Genomic DNA, 17,001 nt, shown 5'->3' on the forward strand with positions numbered 1-17,001 from the left:
AGGGTATGTACACATTTGTTTAAAAGAATTTGAAGATTTCTGCAAAAGTTTAATTGGCTGTCTTCTTAATTTGACTCCGTACCAATTTATCAGCTGTACCTGGGTGTGGATTTGCTGGATTGCAATGTGTGCATACATTCAGCTTTAATAGAGGTCACAAAACAGCTTTCCATAGTGGTTGTATCAATTTACAGTCCCCCCAGTGGTGTATATCCTGGAAGACTGCGGGCAGCACCACGTGCCAAGCACCTTTTCATATGTTTAATCGCCATTTTGACATTTTCTTTTGTGATGTGCCTATTCAATTCTTTAGCACATTAAAAAAATGGGATATTCCCTCTTTATTGATTTGTAGGAGTATTTATATATTCTGGATACAAGTTATTTTGGCAGTATACATATTGCAAGCATTTTCTCCCAATGTGTTGCTTGCCTTTTACCCATCTTAATGGTATCTTTGGGTGACCATGTGATCCTAATTTAATGTAGACCAATTCATCAATCTTTTCCTTAATGGTCAGTAATGTTTGGTGTCCCTATCCTAGAAGATTTTTAATGTCTGTCCCAATGCAGGTATTCTATGACTCACTGACTCTCCCTTAGCTTTTCATGTGTTCCTTCAGCTCAGGCTCTACTGATTATGCTCTTCCTGTTTGTAGGAGTAAAGAGACACACCCAGGTTGTACACTCACAGGGAGATTCCATGCCAGGATACGTGGGGACTGAAGAAAGGCAGCAAACACACCCAGCCATCATGCAGCCTGGCATCAGGGAACATGGAGCAGTGTCCAAGGACTGGAACATCATTCCAGGTCCAGCACTGTTCTTGCACAGATGATCAGGGAGCCTCCTTGCAGCCAGTGTCCACACGCCTTCCCCTAACACGCTTCATTACCATGACTCAGCCACTCTCTCTCTCTGTTTCTCTTGCCAGCACTGCACTCTCTTCTCAGCACCTTCTTTCTCTGCCTCACGGCTTCTTACTGCCTTCACTCTGCGAATTTCTGTTCTAAAATACAGTGTGTTAGTACAAATTGGAGGTATAGTAAGGCCAGCAGAACTGGAGATGACTGCCACTGAAAAGATAGTTTGTTACTCACAGATCGCAAGAGGTGGGAGTGGATCAAGACACAGACAACCATGCAAGGCAGCACTAGCATTGGTCAGAAGGTGGAGGGAGAGGAAGAACTGGGGGCAAGAGCCTTGTTGTTGCATCCAGGAGAAGGAGCCAGTGAGGCAGAGCGAACGAGGAGTGGCCGGTTGGAGCAATGTCAGCAGACTCGGGGGCACAGGGGCTGTCACTAACTGTCTGGAATGGGGCCCTGGGGTGGCAGGGCAGGTGAATAGTGGCCCAGAGTGTGAGGGTCCCAGCCGCTTGGGATATGAATTTGTATTTGAAACTTGTGCTCATGGGAAAATTGTTTTCTACTTCTAGGAATTGGTTGGCCCTGGGAGGGCACAGTCAACAAGTCAACAGTCGATAAGATGTCTAAGCATCAGAACAGAGAAAATAGAAGACATGATTACTACAGTGTCTGGCCCCCCCGCCCTTCCTGAGAACAGTTGGTGCCCTAGAGTAACATTCAAGAGACTCTGCAGGGGAAGCTGGCTGGTCCCTCCAAGTCTGCTTCTGAGCAGAGCTCCCTGCCACCCACCAGCCCTCTGGCTGGCCAGGCTGGGATGGGAGCCTTGGTGGGGTCCACCAGCTGGGGCCAGAGCAGCGTCCTCACAGGCCTGCTGCTCCCCAGAGGGGACATGTTTCACCTGCGTCTACCTGCTCTCAGGTTGAACTCCTCTCTGCCTCCCCTCCAAGCCCTCTGAACTTCGCTTCTAACCCCCTGGCCACATCTATGTTTCCTCCCTGAATTTCCAGAGCTTTTTTTCCCCCTATTCTTCCTTTATGGAACTTTTTACTTTCTGCCATTTGATGTATGTTGATTGTATGTCTGCTTTTATTTCCTTTAAAAACATGCAAGTGTCCTGAGGACAGGGACTGAGAAACTGTCTTGTTCAGCCTGGCAGTAGTCCTTCCTTCTCTGCCTCCAGCACGATGCTTGGTGCATCAGGGCTCACCAAGCACTCATTGAGTAATGGAAACCCAGTATGTGTATGTCTGGTCCCCATGGAGACAGACCCTAAGACAAGGATTCAAGAAACAAGCCATCTACTCAGGCAATGATCCCCAGAAGCACCAGTGGGGGTTAGGAAAGGGAAGAGGGAAGACAGGGTTGCTCCAGCACAGTGGGGGCTGGTGAGCTGTTCAGCCCTGAAGGCAACAGGGGCTCCACCCTGCAGCTGCTCTGCAGAGCACAGCCTGGAGTTGCCCATCAGGGTTGCTCATCCCTGTGCCTGGGTGTGGGCTGTCCCTGGGCCACTGAGCTCCCTGACGCACAGCGGAGCATGTTCATGAAGACTGCAAGGCCTCCACAGGGTCCTGGGCGGCTGGCAGGAAAGCAGGCTGCTGCCCTGTGAGCACCGGTGGGTTGTGGGGAGGCATCAAGGCATCTCCTATCTCTGAGTTGTGAAATAAAGGTTAAACAGCCACAGGGTCCTGAAGTTTAGGTCTCTGACCAAGGGGGACACAAGAAAAGGACAGGTTTAAAGACATATCCCCAAGGGGAGTAGCCAACTGACTGACATTGTGGGTAGATGGGTGTCCTCATGGGCCTCCCTCATTTTCCCACCCTATGCCTGGCTCCCCCAGCTGGGAATAGCTGGGCTTCATCTGGACTAAGTAGTCCAGAAAGCCATGGCATGATCAAGGCATGCCTTGGGTGAGGCAGGCTGGTGGCCCTCCAAGTGCTATGATCGCAGGTGAGCTGGCCCGTACTCCAAACAGTGGAATGACTCAAAGGACGCTCTTTCCATCTTCTCATCTTTCACCGCCACCCCTCTGCAGAGCATGCTGATGTCCACCTCCTCCCTTGGAAACATCTGTGCATCCCGCCTGCGGGTGAGGTCAGCCTTTTCTCACTGTACTTCGAGTTCTCCTATGGCCCAGAGGTAGGGGCTTCTAGGAGCCTCTGTCTATACTGCCTGCCAAAGTGAAGAACAGCACAACTGAAAGGAAAGGAGCGACACATAGCAGCAATTCACCGGAGAGTTCGCTTTATTAGGGAAAGGTGCTGGGTTATATAGGAGGGGGCATGAATTGATTGAGGTGTCACTTCTACGGGGCTGGTGGCTGTTGGCTAGGTGCTGGGATTGGGAGGGGGGCGAGAGGTGATTGGGCTTCAGGTGGCGCCGGCGGGAACTGAGGACCCCGAAGAGAAGCCGGAAGTTTGCCATCTTACTGGTGGGGACCCTTCATTCCCCCCTTTCTCCTCTATGGGTTTGTGGACGTTGCTTTCTCTCTGGCTGCTTCCTGCTGAACAGGGGCAGAGAAGGGAGTGAGGGCTTGAGGATTGGGAGGAAAGGGTTGATAGGACTCCACGCAGTAAGGACGAGTAGATGTGGACTTCTTCAGGTTTGGAAATCAATGAAGGTTCCCTGTAACCATAGGTTGGCTAAGAGGATATGGGTGTCAGGAGCCAGGCGTCTGCGGCTATTCTTTCCAGGAACAGTTTCCAGTGGAGAGAGGGGTCCATCTCAGCGTGTGGTGAGGAGGTCACGTGAGGGTGAGGGATCTTCTGTGGCCAGAAGCTGGTAGTTCCTGAGTAAAAGCTGGTTGAAAGCTAGATTAGAGATTTTTCCGACTTGGGATTTGATGAACTTTATTATACAGGGTAAGAAGAGACAGGCGAGAAGAATGATTATTATGGGGCCTGCAATGGGCCAGAGCCAGGTGAGGAGGGGGTTTGTTAGTATTGACGAGAATGGGTTGGAATTGGAAGCAGAGTGGAGACTGGAGGCAAGGTCGGTGAGTTTGGTAATGTCAGTTTCTACAATGCCAGATTCGTTGATGTAATAGCAGCACTCTTCCCAGAGGAAGACGCAGGTGCCGCCCTTCTCAGCTGTAAGCAGATCTAGGGCCCGCCGGTTTTGAAGGGTGACTTTAGCTAGCGAAGTGACCTGTCTTTGGAGAGAGGCTAGAGAATCGGCAGTGGATGTCAGGGCTCCCTCAAGTTTGGCGTTGAGATTTCTAACTGCCTATAGAGAGTGACCCAAGGCTTCTCCCGAAAACCCTGCCCCAATGGCTGAGGTGATCAAAGAGCTACTGACTATGATGGGAAGGAATGCAGCTCTTTTTGTGCGCAAGGGCAAGGGAAGTTGGAGCTCAAGGAATTCTGCCATGCTGTAAAGTGTTAACTGTGGGATTAGGGTGACGAGAATGCAGGGTGTATCGGAGTTGAGAGGCAGTGAGTTGAAAAGACTGCTATTACACTAAAAGAAGTGTCCTGGTTGCGTAAAAGTCTTAGAGCCGGAGGTAGGGGTGTAGATAGAGAGGCAGTGAAGTGCGCTGGAGGGGGGTGGAGTTGGGCTTACACAGTGGTGGATGGTGAGATTATCTGCGTATTCTGGTTCCCATAGGGGTATGTCTGCCAGGGGACAGAGGGGTTGTCTTTCTGCATGGAAGGAGTAGTTGGAAATATTAAGGGGCACGGCGGCCAGCAGTGGGCGCTGTAGTGATGCGCACAAGAAATAATTGGCTGTGTTAAGGGTGTGGTTGAGAAAGATGGTGGTGTCCTGAATGAGCTGTAATGAAGAGTAGGAGAAATGGGAAGAGGGGTGGGGATAAGAAGATGAAGAGGCGCTATCAAGAATTTGGATAATGACTTTTTCGGAATGTCTGCTATCTGATGCAACTTGAGAGATCTGGGAATGAGAGGGAACATACTTTCGAGAGATATGAAGGGTACTGTGGAGGGTCGAGGACCCCCCGTAGTAAACTGAGGCTGTGACTCTGGCAGCCCATCGAGAGTCCCAGGGATCTGGGATTGATAAGGAGAATGAGCCGTTGGAATATTTCATGAAATGGTTGGAGGAGTAATACTGTGGGTACTGGAAGTTACCTATGTAGTGAATTGTGCAAGACTAGTAGGGACATTTCCTGTAGGTATCTGGCCATCGCCTGCAATAGGCTTGTTTTTGGTCATAGAGGAAGCAGAGGTAGGGAGAATAAGGGTAGCTGCTAGTGAACACTTCAGTGGAGGGAGGAAAGTGGAGGTATAAAGGCTCAGAGCAGCTTTTCAGAGGGCACTCTGGTGTGGCAATGAGGGCAGTAACTTTTGTTTGATGCTGTGTGTAAGTCTGTCTGACTTTGAATCGCCATACAAAGGAGGCTGGGGTGGTGGGGAAGACAATAGGAATGAGGAAAAAAAGCGAGAGAGCAATAAAGGAGGAAAAAGTCATGATTCGGGTATGGATGGCAAAGGGGGTGAATGGGATTTTGGAGGAAAGAGGACAGTAAGGTCAGGAGTCTGGAGGGAGGGAGAGTCTGTAAACTTTTGTAGGTTAAGAGATCTTTTAGGTGATGTGGGGACAGAATGGTAAGGGACGCTCTGAATGTCAGTTTATGAGCTTCTTTCTGCAAGAGCTGTCTAGCGGCTAATGCTCGTAGGCAGGGGGCCCATCCCTGAACTGTGGGGTCTAATTGCTTGGAGATATAAGCTACTGGGGCAAAGCATATTGGCCTAGGACTCCTAGAGCTTGACTGGACCTCTCATGAATGTATAATGAGAAGGGCTTCGACAAATCAGGAAGATGGAGAGCTGGGCCTTCTACAAGGGCTTGACGGAGCTTAATGTAGGAGTGTCGGGGTGAGGAGGATAATGGTTTTTTAGGGGGGCTCTTGCTGAGGTTGTATAGGGGTCTTGCCAACAGGGTGCAGGGAGAAGTTAGGGATCTATGTTCTAAAATATCTAGCTAGGCTTAGAAAGGGCCTAGAAAGGAAAGGATTTTTGTCTTGGTTTTGGGAATGGGCAGGTCAGAGAGGAGCCATTTTCTGTCTAAGGTAATGGACTTTCTTTGTTGAGATAGAAGGAATCTGAGGTAAGTGATAGGAGGGGAAGAGATTTGAGCTTTGACGGGGATACTCGGTAACTTCTGGAAGCTAGAAGGTTAAGTAGGGAGCCAGTGTCAAGTTGAGACTGTTCCCATGAGAGACTGCAGAGTAGAAGATTGTCTATGTATTATAAGGTGGACTTGGAGTGATCATGATGAAACTGTTTGAGGTCCTGAGCTAGGACCTGTCTAAAAATATGGGGACTATCTCGGAAGCTTTGTGGCAAAACTGACCAAGTGAGTTGTTTAGAATGTCTTGTGTATGGGTCCGTCCAGGTGAAGATGAAAAAATCTTGGGAGCAGGGGTCTAGAGGGATAGAAAAATGGGTCTTTGAGATCTAGGACTGAGAAGTGGGATGCTGAGGCTGTATGGATTTGGAACTAAGGGATGGATAGGGACAGTGGCTATGTTGATGAGGCGAAGGTCTTGGACAAGGCGGAAAGATCCGTTGGTTATTTTAACAGCTAATATGGGGGTATTAAATGGGGAGTGAGTGGGTCTGCTTGAATGATGGGTTGGAGGCCTATGAGGGCTGAAGTGGTTAGGGGGTATTGGGCCTGACAGATATACTGAGAGGGGTCACATAATTTGATAGAGGCAGGGGGACATAGGGCCACGGAGGGGCTTGTAATGTCCCAAACTTTGGGATTTACAGGGTGTATGAGGGCAGAACCGGAGCTGTCATTGGGCAGAGGGGGGTCGTCGGCTATGAGGGCCATCAGAAAGGGAGTACTGGGGGCTGTGGGAGTGGATATAGTTATGGAAACGTGGAGGAGGGAAAGGATGTCTCGTCCTAGTAAAGGGATGGGACACTGGGGCATAACCTGGAAGGAGTGGGAGAAAGGTATGGGATTGTCTTGGATTGTGCATAAAAGTGTGGGTGGGGGGTTTAATGGGAAAATCTGTTTACCTCCTACTCTGACTATAGGAGTAATGGCTGGCGTGGTAGGGCCCCGGTATTCTCACAAGACTGAGAAGGTGGCTCCTGTATCTAGGAGGAAGGAGATGGGGCGACTGTCTACTGTTAAAGTAACCCTGGGCTCCTGTTTGGTGATGGAAATGGTCGGGCGAGAAGCCCCCGGGCCCCATCAATCTTATTCTGCCAGCCCCACTACGGCGGGCTTAGGATGGGGGTTGTTCGTCCAGCCTCCCCTTCGGGTGGTTGGGCAATCAGACCCCCAGTGGCCCTTTTTGTGGCATCTGGGGCATGGGGTGGTAGGAGATCTGGGGGAAGGGCACGCCCTTGACCAATGTCCCTCTTTTCTGCACTTGAAACAAGCTCTTGGGGGGGCTTGTTTGTAGAGGGGCGCCCAGGTTGTGGTTTTATCAGCTGGGCCAACATCTGGAAATTGGCCTCATCAGCCTTTTGTTTACAGCATTCTTTCTCCTCCTCCCGCTTATGGAAGACTTTAAAGGCCACTGTTAGGATCTCAGTCTGTGGGGTAGCAGGGCCCTGTTCTAACTTTTTGAGTTTAGCTTTAATGTCGGGGTAGCCTTGAGCTAGGAAGTATGTCATAAGGACATGTCTTCCTTCAGGTGTTTCTGGGTCCAGGCTGGTATACTGTAATAGGGCTTGAGTGAGTCTGTCTAAGAACTCGGAGGGGATTTCATCTCTCTTTTGAATTATGTCTTGGAGCTTTTGAAAATTGACTACTTTACAAGCTGCCCTTTTTCAGACCTGCTATTAAGCAGGAGGCAAAAATATCTCGAGAGCGGAGACTCATGGCGGTGTTATAATTTCAGTGTGGGTCTTGTTTGGGGACAGCAGTGGGGCCAGGGGGATAGGTGGGGTCAGTCCTGTGGGTTTCAGTAGCCTGCATTTGGGCGAAGTCCTAAACTCGTCTACGCTCTTCAGGGAGGAGAGTATTGGCCAGGAGCATGAAAATGTCATGATGTGTGAGGCTGTAAGACTGGAGGGTCTATTGAAACTCCCTGATGTATGTCATGGGATCAGTGGAAAAGGAACGTAGGCGTTTCTCTAATTAGGCTAAATCTCTTAAGGAGAAAGGGACGTGAACGCGCACGATGCCTTTGGATCCTGCTACCTCCCGGAGGGGGGCGATAATTTTGGGAGGCTCTCGGGACTGAGTCTGAGGGGGACTGAAGGGTTCTGGCTCAGTCTGTGGGGGAGTGACGCGGTCTAGCCGTGCCTAGTCGAGCAGGTCCTGAAGTGCAGAAGGGGGGCAAAGAAAATAAAGAAAGATAGAATCGGACCCACATGTCGCCAGCAAGCAGCTCAGCTGCTTGACTCTGCTGCTTTAGTTGGGCTTGAACTCATGACTCTGAGGTTAAGAGTCCCATGCTCTACTGAGCTACAGCAGGGCTCCAGTTAATTGCTTATGGAGTGCGTTGTTTTCTATTCCTGCCACATCGGCAAGTGGGGGAAGGGCATAGCTAGAAGCAGGGGCGGTATTTCTACACATCTTCAAGGTCTCCCTATTTTCAGAGTGAGGAGTCTTGGCAAGATATGTTTTTGTGGACAGATAACTTCTAGGGACTGCACCGGTTGTTCTCTAGCTTGTGCTTTCCCATGCTGCGTTCAGACATGGGGGGAGGTGCTTTCCCATTCTCTCTACAAACATGTGAGAAGACAAAGGCGGTCCCTAACAGGGGAGAAACAGGTGATGAGGGCAAAGATGGAGGAGGCTCCTGGGACCTAGTTAAAGGGGGGGCTGAAAGGCTCAGGCTTAATCTGCAGGGAATGAAGGTGGAGGAGGTGAGATGGGGGAGGAGATGGTTGGGGAGGAAGGGAGAAGGGCTGTTGTAGGAGAAGAAGGGGAAGGGAGTGAACAGGAGGCTTCTGCGGGGGCGGTGGCTTGCAGGCTAGGAGAACTTGGGAGGGGGCGGGGAGAGGAGGAGGCGGAAAGCTTCGATATAGGGAATCTCCTTCCATTTTTTCAGGCGCTGGCAGTAGTTAAAAAGATCGCGAGTGATGTTAGGATCAAGAGTTCCCCCTGCAGGCCATTGGTTTTTATTGTCTAGGGGGTATGTCGGCCAATCTTGGGAGCAATATTTACGGAGAAGTTTTGGTTTTATATCAGGCATCAGGGAGAGGGTAGCCAGATGCTTAAGCAGGCATTCAAGAGGTGAACTTTCAGGGAGGGATGAGGAGGCTCCCATGGCTAAAGGACAGAGAAGGAGACAAACTGGGGAAGACGAACGGAGATCCTCGGACTGGAAGCAGACCACAAGGAGACAAAGGGCGTCCCCGATGATCCTTGGTGGTCTGCGGAAACTCGTATACGAGTCGGAATTTCTTGGGAAGTGTGGGTCGTCACCCAGACTTCCCTAAGAAGGCAGAGTGCCGGAGTCACGAGGTACCTAGCGCTAGGCGTTTTCGGCGGACGGAGCAGAAGGAGGAGGGGGGGAAAAGGGAGCGTTCTCATCTACAAAGGAGTCACCTCGTTTATGGCTGTTGGAGGGGGGTGCCTGAGAGTCAGCCGCAGCCGTGAAGGCCTGAGGCGGGGATTTATGACTGTCGGAGGAGGGGCCTGAGCGTCCGCCGCAGCTGTAAAGGCTTGAGGCGGGGATTTATGGCTGTTTGGGGAGGGGCCTGAGGGTCCGCCGCAGCCCTAAAGGCTTGAGGCGGGGATTTATGGCTGTTTGGGGAGGGGCCTGAGGGTCCGCCGCAGCCATGAAGGCTTGAGGCGGGGAGAGTTCCCTCCTCATCCCCGAGCGTCAGGGCCTTGCCGGACGATCACGGTCAATGGCACTGCGATAGCTCGGGGAAGAGTGGCCCACCCCGGGGAAATTTTGCTTAAAAACTTTCAGCACTGATGGAAGGGATGGTGAATGTGTTTGACTGTTGGAGGAGGGGCCTGAGCGTCCGCCGCAGCCGTAAAGGCTTGAGGCGGGGATTTATGGCTTTTGGAGGAGGGGCCTGAGGATCCGCCGCAGCCGTGAAGGCCTGAGGCGGGGAGCGTTCCCTCCTCATCCCCGAGCGTCAGGGCCTTGCCGGACGATCACAGTCAATGGCACTGCGATAGCTCAGGGAAGAGTGGCCCACTCCTGGGGGAAAACTTACCTAAAGGCCAGAGAGGAGTGGTGAGTGTGATGAGCCAGCGCCGGAAAAAGAGGACGAGGGCAAGCTGCTGCTGGTGTCGGGGGAAGACGGGGCCCAGTTGGGGTGTCCCGTCTCCCGGGTTTCGGCACCAATGAAAGGAAAGGAGCGACACATAGCAGCAATTCACCGGAGAGTTCCGCTTTATTAGGGAAAAGTGCTGGGTTATATAGGAGGGGGCATGAATTGATTGAGGTGTCACTTCTACGGGGCTGGTGGCTGTTGGCTAGGTGCTGGGATTGGGAGGGGGGCGAGAGGTGATTGGGCTTCAGGTGGCGCCGGCGGGAACTGAGGACCCCGAAGAGAAGCCGGAAGTTTGCCATCTTACTGGTGGGGACCCTTCAACAACTGTGGGTAGATTTAACCTGGGTGAACAGGAATCAAGATAATCTGAACCCCCACCCCCTCCCAGATCCAGTTTAGGAAACCCTCCTTAGAAAAGCAGATGAGAATGGATGAGAATAGGTTGGAAAGTGACTCGAAACCCTCAGGAGTTTGGCTTGAATGCAAGTGTCATCATTTCTCTGAAAGCACATGAGCATCCCAGCAAACATGTTACAGACATTCTTGAATTTGCCAATTTAGATTTCATATTTTGGGAGACTTTGGGAATAATCTGTCAATTAACATACACCAGATTCCCTTTCTTTTTTTGTTAGCAAAACCCCTACAAAAATGTTTCCCAAACCCATCCATTCCCCCATGTTTTCTGGTAATCACAAGCAGGCCTCCCCATGTGTCGGCTGACTGCGGTGTTCCGGAACATTCCACCAGCACCACAAGTTTGAGTACTCCCTGAGGACACAGCTTTCTGTTGTGCTCTGGCCACTATCCTAGACTAGGAGCGCCAGGTGCAACCATCAAGTTCGCAAGGGTACTTTTTTTCAGTAGAGAAAATTGATTCTGGATTATGCTTTAAATATAGTAATGTCATTGTAAGAAAGAGACAAAAGAAGAGAAAAAAAAGTTACTGCAGATAGGAAACAGGAGTGATGTGGCATGAACACTGGCCTGGGAGCTCATCCCAAAATGCTGGTAAATAGAATCATGACCTTAGACAAGTCCCTCAACATTGCAGACTTCAGTTTCCTCTTAATCTACAAAGCTGGACCATTTCCCAGCTCTAAAATTCTTAACAACACATACATTTTCAAAATACAGAGATGGACATCCCCATACACTTTGGGTGAGGAAAACAATGCCTTATGTGATGAACAGATACTTGTTAGTGGACTGAAAACCAAGCACTACACATGAGGCAACTGGGCAGCAAAGACTTGTCATCTGACATCATCTCGAATTTAATAATTGCATATTTTTATCAAGTGCATTATGAAGTGTATTACTAATACCTTGAAGCAGAGATGCTTAACATTTAAGAGATTTTTCTCTCCAGTCTTTCAGGTGTCAGAATAACAACTTCCACTGAAATGGGTGAGTTCAGCTCATTATTCCCAACAAGAAGGAAGGTTCTAGCTTGGCGCAGAGCTGGCGAAACCACTTAGAACACAGCAGCTTGTCTAAACACTTGTGATTCCTTCTTCCCCAAAGGGGTAATTTTCTCATGCATCTTTCCCACTAACATTTATGCTTCATCAAATCTCATAAAATCAAAGTACATTGATTTGCCTTCTAATTTTTGCATTTGACTTTCCAAGATTCCAAGAACAGGTATTGCAACATCACCCCATCAGTAAAGAGCTTCTCACTGAACTCAAACTTTCACAAAGCTAGAAACAGAATAAAGCAATTCTGAAATGACCATCAGCACCAACTTCCCCTCCTGTGGCAAGGGACGACTGATGCAGTTTGCTGAGTCTCGAATGCATCCCACACAGCCAGCCTGAAGCTGGGTCCTGATTCAGCCTTCTTATTTTAACTTACTTATTTGTGATGGGGACTTGCTACTTCCAGGAGAGTTTCATTAAAAATAAAAAATAAAGTTCTGACAAAACAGCATTTGATGATTTAAGTGTAAAATATGTCAGAGACATATGGTTTCTATTATTCCTGAAATAACACATGGGTTTAAAAATGAAGGGGAAAAGTGTTTGGTAAGACACATTGAGAGCTTGGCTAAGTGTTTTTTAATGACTGGTTCTGAAACCCAAAGAGGAAAGCACCCCCCAGTGGGACAAATCCAGACAGCTACACCGTCCCTTGTTCTTTCTTTTCTGTCCTTGATGAGGGATGACATTTATGTTGCCATCAGAGCTCTAATTTATCTGCCAGCACAAGAAATTTATCTGGCAAGTTATGTTTTGGTGGGCAAGTCAAGGTCCTGATTCTATCCCTATTGCTTACTAGCAATGTTACTCCTAAGCAAGTTAATGCATCCAAAAGATGGGAAAATAATATCTCAGTGGATTGTTGTGAGCATTTGGGCTATTGCATGTCAACTGCCTGGCACAACTCTATGCTCAGTAAGCTAGCAGATGCTTAATAAGAGGAGTTTTTAAAATGATCATTGTTCACTTGAGAAGGGTGAATAAGGGATAGGGATCCCAGGATCAAAATTGTTTCTAGAGTATGAGGAATTCATGGGCTTACGTGAGATCCTCCATCCACCTTCCCAAACAGAGAAATAGCTGGTGGTGAAATAGGGTCATGGTACCAGATGCGGCTAAGCACAAAGAAGAACAAGCCCCCAACTGGAAGGTCAGAATAAAATCAGTCTCCACTGATCAACTCACCAGGGTACTCGTTCCTCAAGACACACTTTTAGATGGCTTTTTAACTTGAAGATATTCATTGTAACATGATAATATTTGATGATATTTTTGAACTAATGACTTTTTAACAGCTTTATTGAGTTATGGTTGACTTACAAAAAACTGCATGTATTAAAAGTGTATAAATTGATAAGGTTTATACAACTGTGAAACCATCACCAAAAGCAACATAGGTGAACATAACCATCACTTCCAAGTTTTCTCATGTCCCTTTGTAATTCCCACCACCTCCCCGCTCTGTCCCACACCCCCAAGGCAGCCACTGGAGTGCTCTGACACTATAGATAAGTTTGCATTTTCTAGAATTTTATATCAATGGAATCATAAAATATTTACTCTTTTGGGTCTGGCTTCTTTCACTCAGCATTGTTATCTTGAGATTCATTTTGTCATTGTATGTATCAAAGCTCATTTCTTTTTATTGCCAAATAGTATTCCATTATATAGACAGACCAAAATTTGTTTATCTATTCATTGTTGATATTCATTGGGGTTGTTTCTAGTCTTTTTTTTATTACTATTACAAATAAAGCTGGAATGAATATTTGTGTGTAAATCTACATTTTCTTTTCCCATGGTAAATAGCTAGGAGTGGAAAGGCCAGATATTTTGTTAGATACATGTTTAATTTTTAAAGAAACTGCCAAACTGTTTTCTAAAATGGCTTTACTATTTTGCATTCCCAGCTGCAGTGTATTAGCATTCTGTCTGCTACCCATCCTTGCTAACATTTGGAATGGTCATTCTTTTTAATTTTAGACCTTTTAATGTTTTATTGCCCTTGTCTAGCTCGGATTAACACATAGTCTACAGGCACACACCTGATCATCTACAATTGCTCTCTTACAACACTAAACTATGTTTTCTACCTTTATCTTGCATCTACCTACCACTTCAGCATTTTATTAAAAAAAAATGTGGGATCCACATATAAATCAAGTATAAAAATCAAACGAATATTCATATTTGACCTGATTGTTTATAGTTCATAATGCGTGATCAAAACCGAAAGTTTCTGTGATGACTGCCCTTGTACTGTTCACCATGTAAGAACTTACTCACTATGTAAGAATTCGTTCACCATCTAAGAACTTGTTATTATCCTTCAGAAGATTGGAGACTGATGAGAATTAGGCTTGAGATGGATTAATGATTGTGCATTGAACATTGACTCCCCTATACAGAATTTATTGTTGTTAACAACCATTTGATCAATAAATATGAGAGATGCTCTCTCAAAAAAAAAAAAAACTAGCTTTTTTGAGGAAAATGTTGACTCCTTAAGATTGTGTAATTAGTCAATAGGTCAAGAAAATATTATTAAAATTTTAGACCTTTTAGTAGGTATATTGTGGCACCTTCTTATTTTAATTTCATTTTCCTGGTGACTAATGGTATTGGCCATCTTTTGTGTGCTTACTTACAATTTATATGTTTTCTTTGCTGAAGTATGTGCTCAAACCTCATTTTAAAAAATAACTTCTTTGTTTTCTTACTATTGAATATTCAGCATACTTTTTTATATTCTGGGTGCAATTCCTGTATAAGGTGTATGATTTGCAATTATTTCATTCCAATCTGTGGCTTGTCTTATTCTCTTAATAATGTCTTTCAAAGAGCAGAAGTTCTTCATTTTGATGAAGCTCAATATATGAATTTTTTATTTTATGGATCATATTTTTGGTGTTGTATCTAAGTAATCTCTGCCTAATCCAAAGACACAAAGATTTTTCCTGTTTCCTTCTGGAATTTTAATAGTCTTAAGATTTACATTTAGGTCCATGATCTATTTTGAGTTAATGTTTGCATATAGTGTGAGATTTGGATCAAGGTTAAATTTTTCTTTCTCTTTTTTTAAAATTGCCTTTCTAATTGCCCAGCATTACTTGTTAAAAAGATTACCCTTTCTCAGCTGAATTGCCTTTGTACCTGTGTCAAAATCAGTTGATCATATATGTGTGGGTCTATTTCTGGACGCTATTTTGTTCCAATTAATACATTTGTAGATTTCTGATGCTAATATCAATTGTCTTGATTACTAACGATTTATAAGTTTTGAAGTCAGACAGTATGATTACTCTGTTCTTATTTTTCAAAATTGTTTTGATTCTTTGAGGTCCTGTGTACCTCCACATGAACCCGAGACTCAGCCTGCCAATTTCCATAAAAAGCCTGCTAGGATATTGGTTGGGATTGCACTAAATCTACAGATCAACTTGGAGAGAACTGGTATTTTAAAAGTATTGAGTCTTCTGGCCCAAGAAAAAGTAGTATCTCTCCATTTATTGAGGTCTTCTTTCATTTCTCTCAGCAATATTTTATAGTTTTCAGTCTACAAGTCTTTCATATCTTTTGTCAGGTTTATCTCTTATTTTTCAATGTTAGTATAAGTAGTATTTTTTAAAAGTTCAGTTTCTGATTGTTCATTGTTAATACTTAGAAATATAATTAATTTTTATATATTGATTTTATGCCCTATAATCTTGATAAACTCACTTGTTAATTTTAGTAATTTTTAAGTAGACTTCATAAGAGTGTCTATGTAAATGTTTATGTCATCTGTGCAAAAGGGCACTTTTACTTTTTTTCTTTCTAATCCAGATGTCTTTTTCCACTCTCTTTGTGGCAGTGGCAAAAACTTCCAGCACAACGTGGAACAGAAGTAATGAGAATGGACATCTGCCTTTCTACTGGCTTAAGGGGGAAAGATGCAATCTTTCCTCATTAAGTATGATGTGAGCCATAGGTTTTTGTAGATGTCTTCTGTCAGATTAAAGATGGTCTTTTATATTCCCAGTTTGCTGAGAGTTTTTGTCAGAGTTTTATGTTAGATTTTGTGAAATACCTTTTCTGCAGTAATAGAGATGATTGTACGATTGCATTGATTGATTTTCTAATGTTGAACCAACTTTGCATTCCTGTCATGAGGTATTATTCTCTTAATATATATTGTTGGATTCAGTTTGCTAAGATTTGTTAAGAATTTGTGCATCTGTACTCATGAAGGACATTGATTTATAGGCTAATTTTCTTATAATGACTTTCATTTTGGTGTCATTATAATGCTGAAGTTATAGAATGAGTTGTGAAATATTCTCTTCAATTCTCTGGAATAATTTGTCTTGAACTGGTATTCTTTCTTGAATATTTGCTAGAATTTGCTAATGAAGCCATCTGTGTCTGGAATTTGACTTTTACCAAGGTTTTAAATTACCAATTTAATTTATTTCATAGATTTATGCTCCTGGTTATCTGTTTCATTTTGAATGAGCTGTGGTAATCGTGTCTTGCAAAGAATTTGTTCACCTCATGTAAGTTCTTGAATTTATTAACAATGAAGTGGTTCATAATAGCCCATTATTATCATTTCAGTATCTGTAGAATTTGTAGCAATGCCACCTTCCTCATTCTTGATATTGGCAATTTGTGTCTTTTCTCATTTTTTTCTTGATCAGGCTGGCTAAAGCTTTATCAATTTTATTGATATTCTCAAAGAACCAGGTGTTGATTTCATTGATCTTTCCAGTTGTCTGTTTTCGAATTCATTGATTTGTACTTCGTTTTTCACTATTTCTTTTCTTCTGCTTATTTTGGGTTCAATTTTCTCTTGTTTCTCTAGAGACTTAAGGTGGAAACACAGGTCATTTATTTGAGAACTCTCTTCTTTTATAATAGATGCACTTTATGACTATACATTTCCCTCCTATGTCCTGCTTTAGCTGCAATCCTACAAATTTGACAGGTTTTACTTTCATTTTCCTTCAGTTCAAAATATTTTCTAATTTCCCTTTTAATTTTGTTTCTGACCATGAGTTATTCATAAGTCTGGATAAAATATAAAGTCAGATAGAAGGAAAGGGAATGGAATTACAGAAAAAGAAATATTTTTTATTGGGACCTTGTTGGATTTAAAGCACAGGCTAAGAGCTTTTACAACATTGACTCAACCTCCACTAAGCCTCCATTTCGAAGATATGGAAAACTGACATAAACAGATTTATTAATGAGCTCAGATTACACAAGAAGTACCAGATTTGGATCAGACAGTATCCAAAACTCACATTATTGTATTTCCTTTCCACATTTGGAATGAGAGGTACTAAATCAGAAGATGGGGAGAGCATGCAAATCAACAATTTTACCTCATTAATTTTTCCCAGCATGAACTTTGATACTGATTCTTAAGTAAAACATTGTGACACCTATACTCTGTCCTTTTTATGGATTCACAAAGCATAAAGCCAAAGCAGATAGACATTATAACT

The 17,001-nt window shown here is 45.0% G+C and overlaps 1 long non-coding RNA gene across 1 annotated transcript; it reads left to right on the forward strand.

The window, feature by feature from the left end:
• The first annotated feature begins 8,653 nt into the window (after positions 1-8,653).
• Positions 8,654-13,950, forward strand: LOC140845072 (uncharacterized). The gene is made up of 3 exons (XR_012123711.1): positions 8,654-9,261; positions 11,401-11,557; positions 11,663-13,950. It is a non-coding gene; the product is annotated as an uncharacterized lncRNA (long non-coding RNA).
• The last annotated feature ends 3,051 nt before the right edge of the window (positions 13,951-17,001 follow it).

Source organism: Manis javanica, chromosome 2 (assembly GCF_040802235.1).
Source record: "Manis javanica isolate MJ-LG chromosome 2, MJ_LKY, whole genome shotgun sequence".
Taxonomy (NCBI): domain Eukaryota; kingdom Metazoa; phylum Chordata; class Mammalia; order Pholidota; family Manidae; genus Manis; species Manis javanica.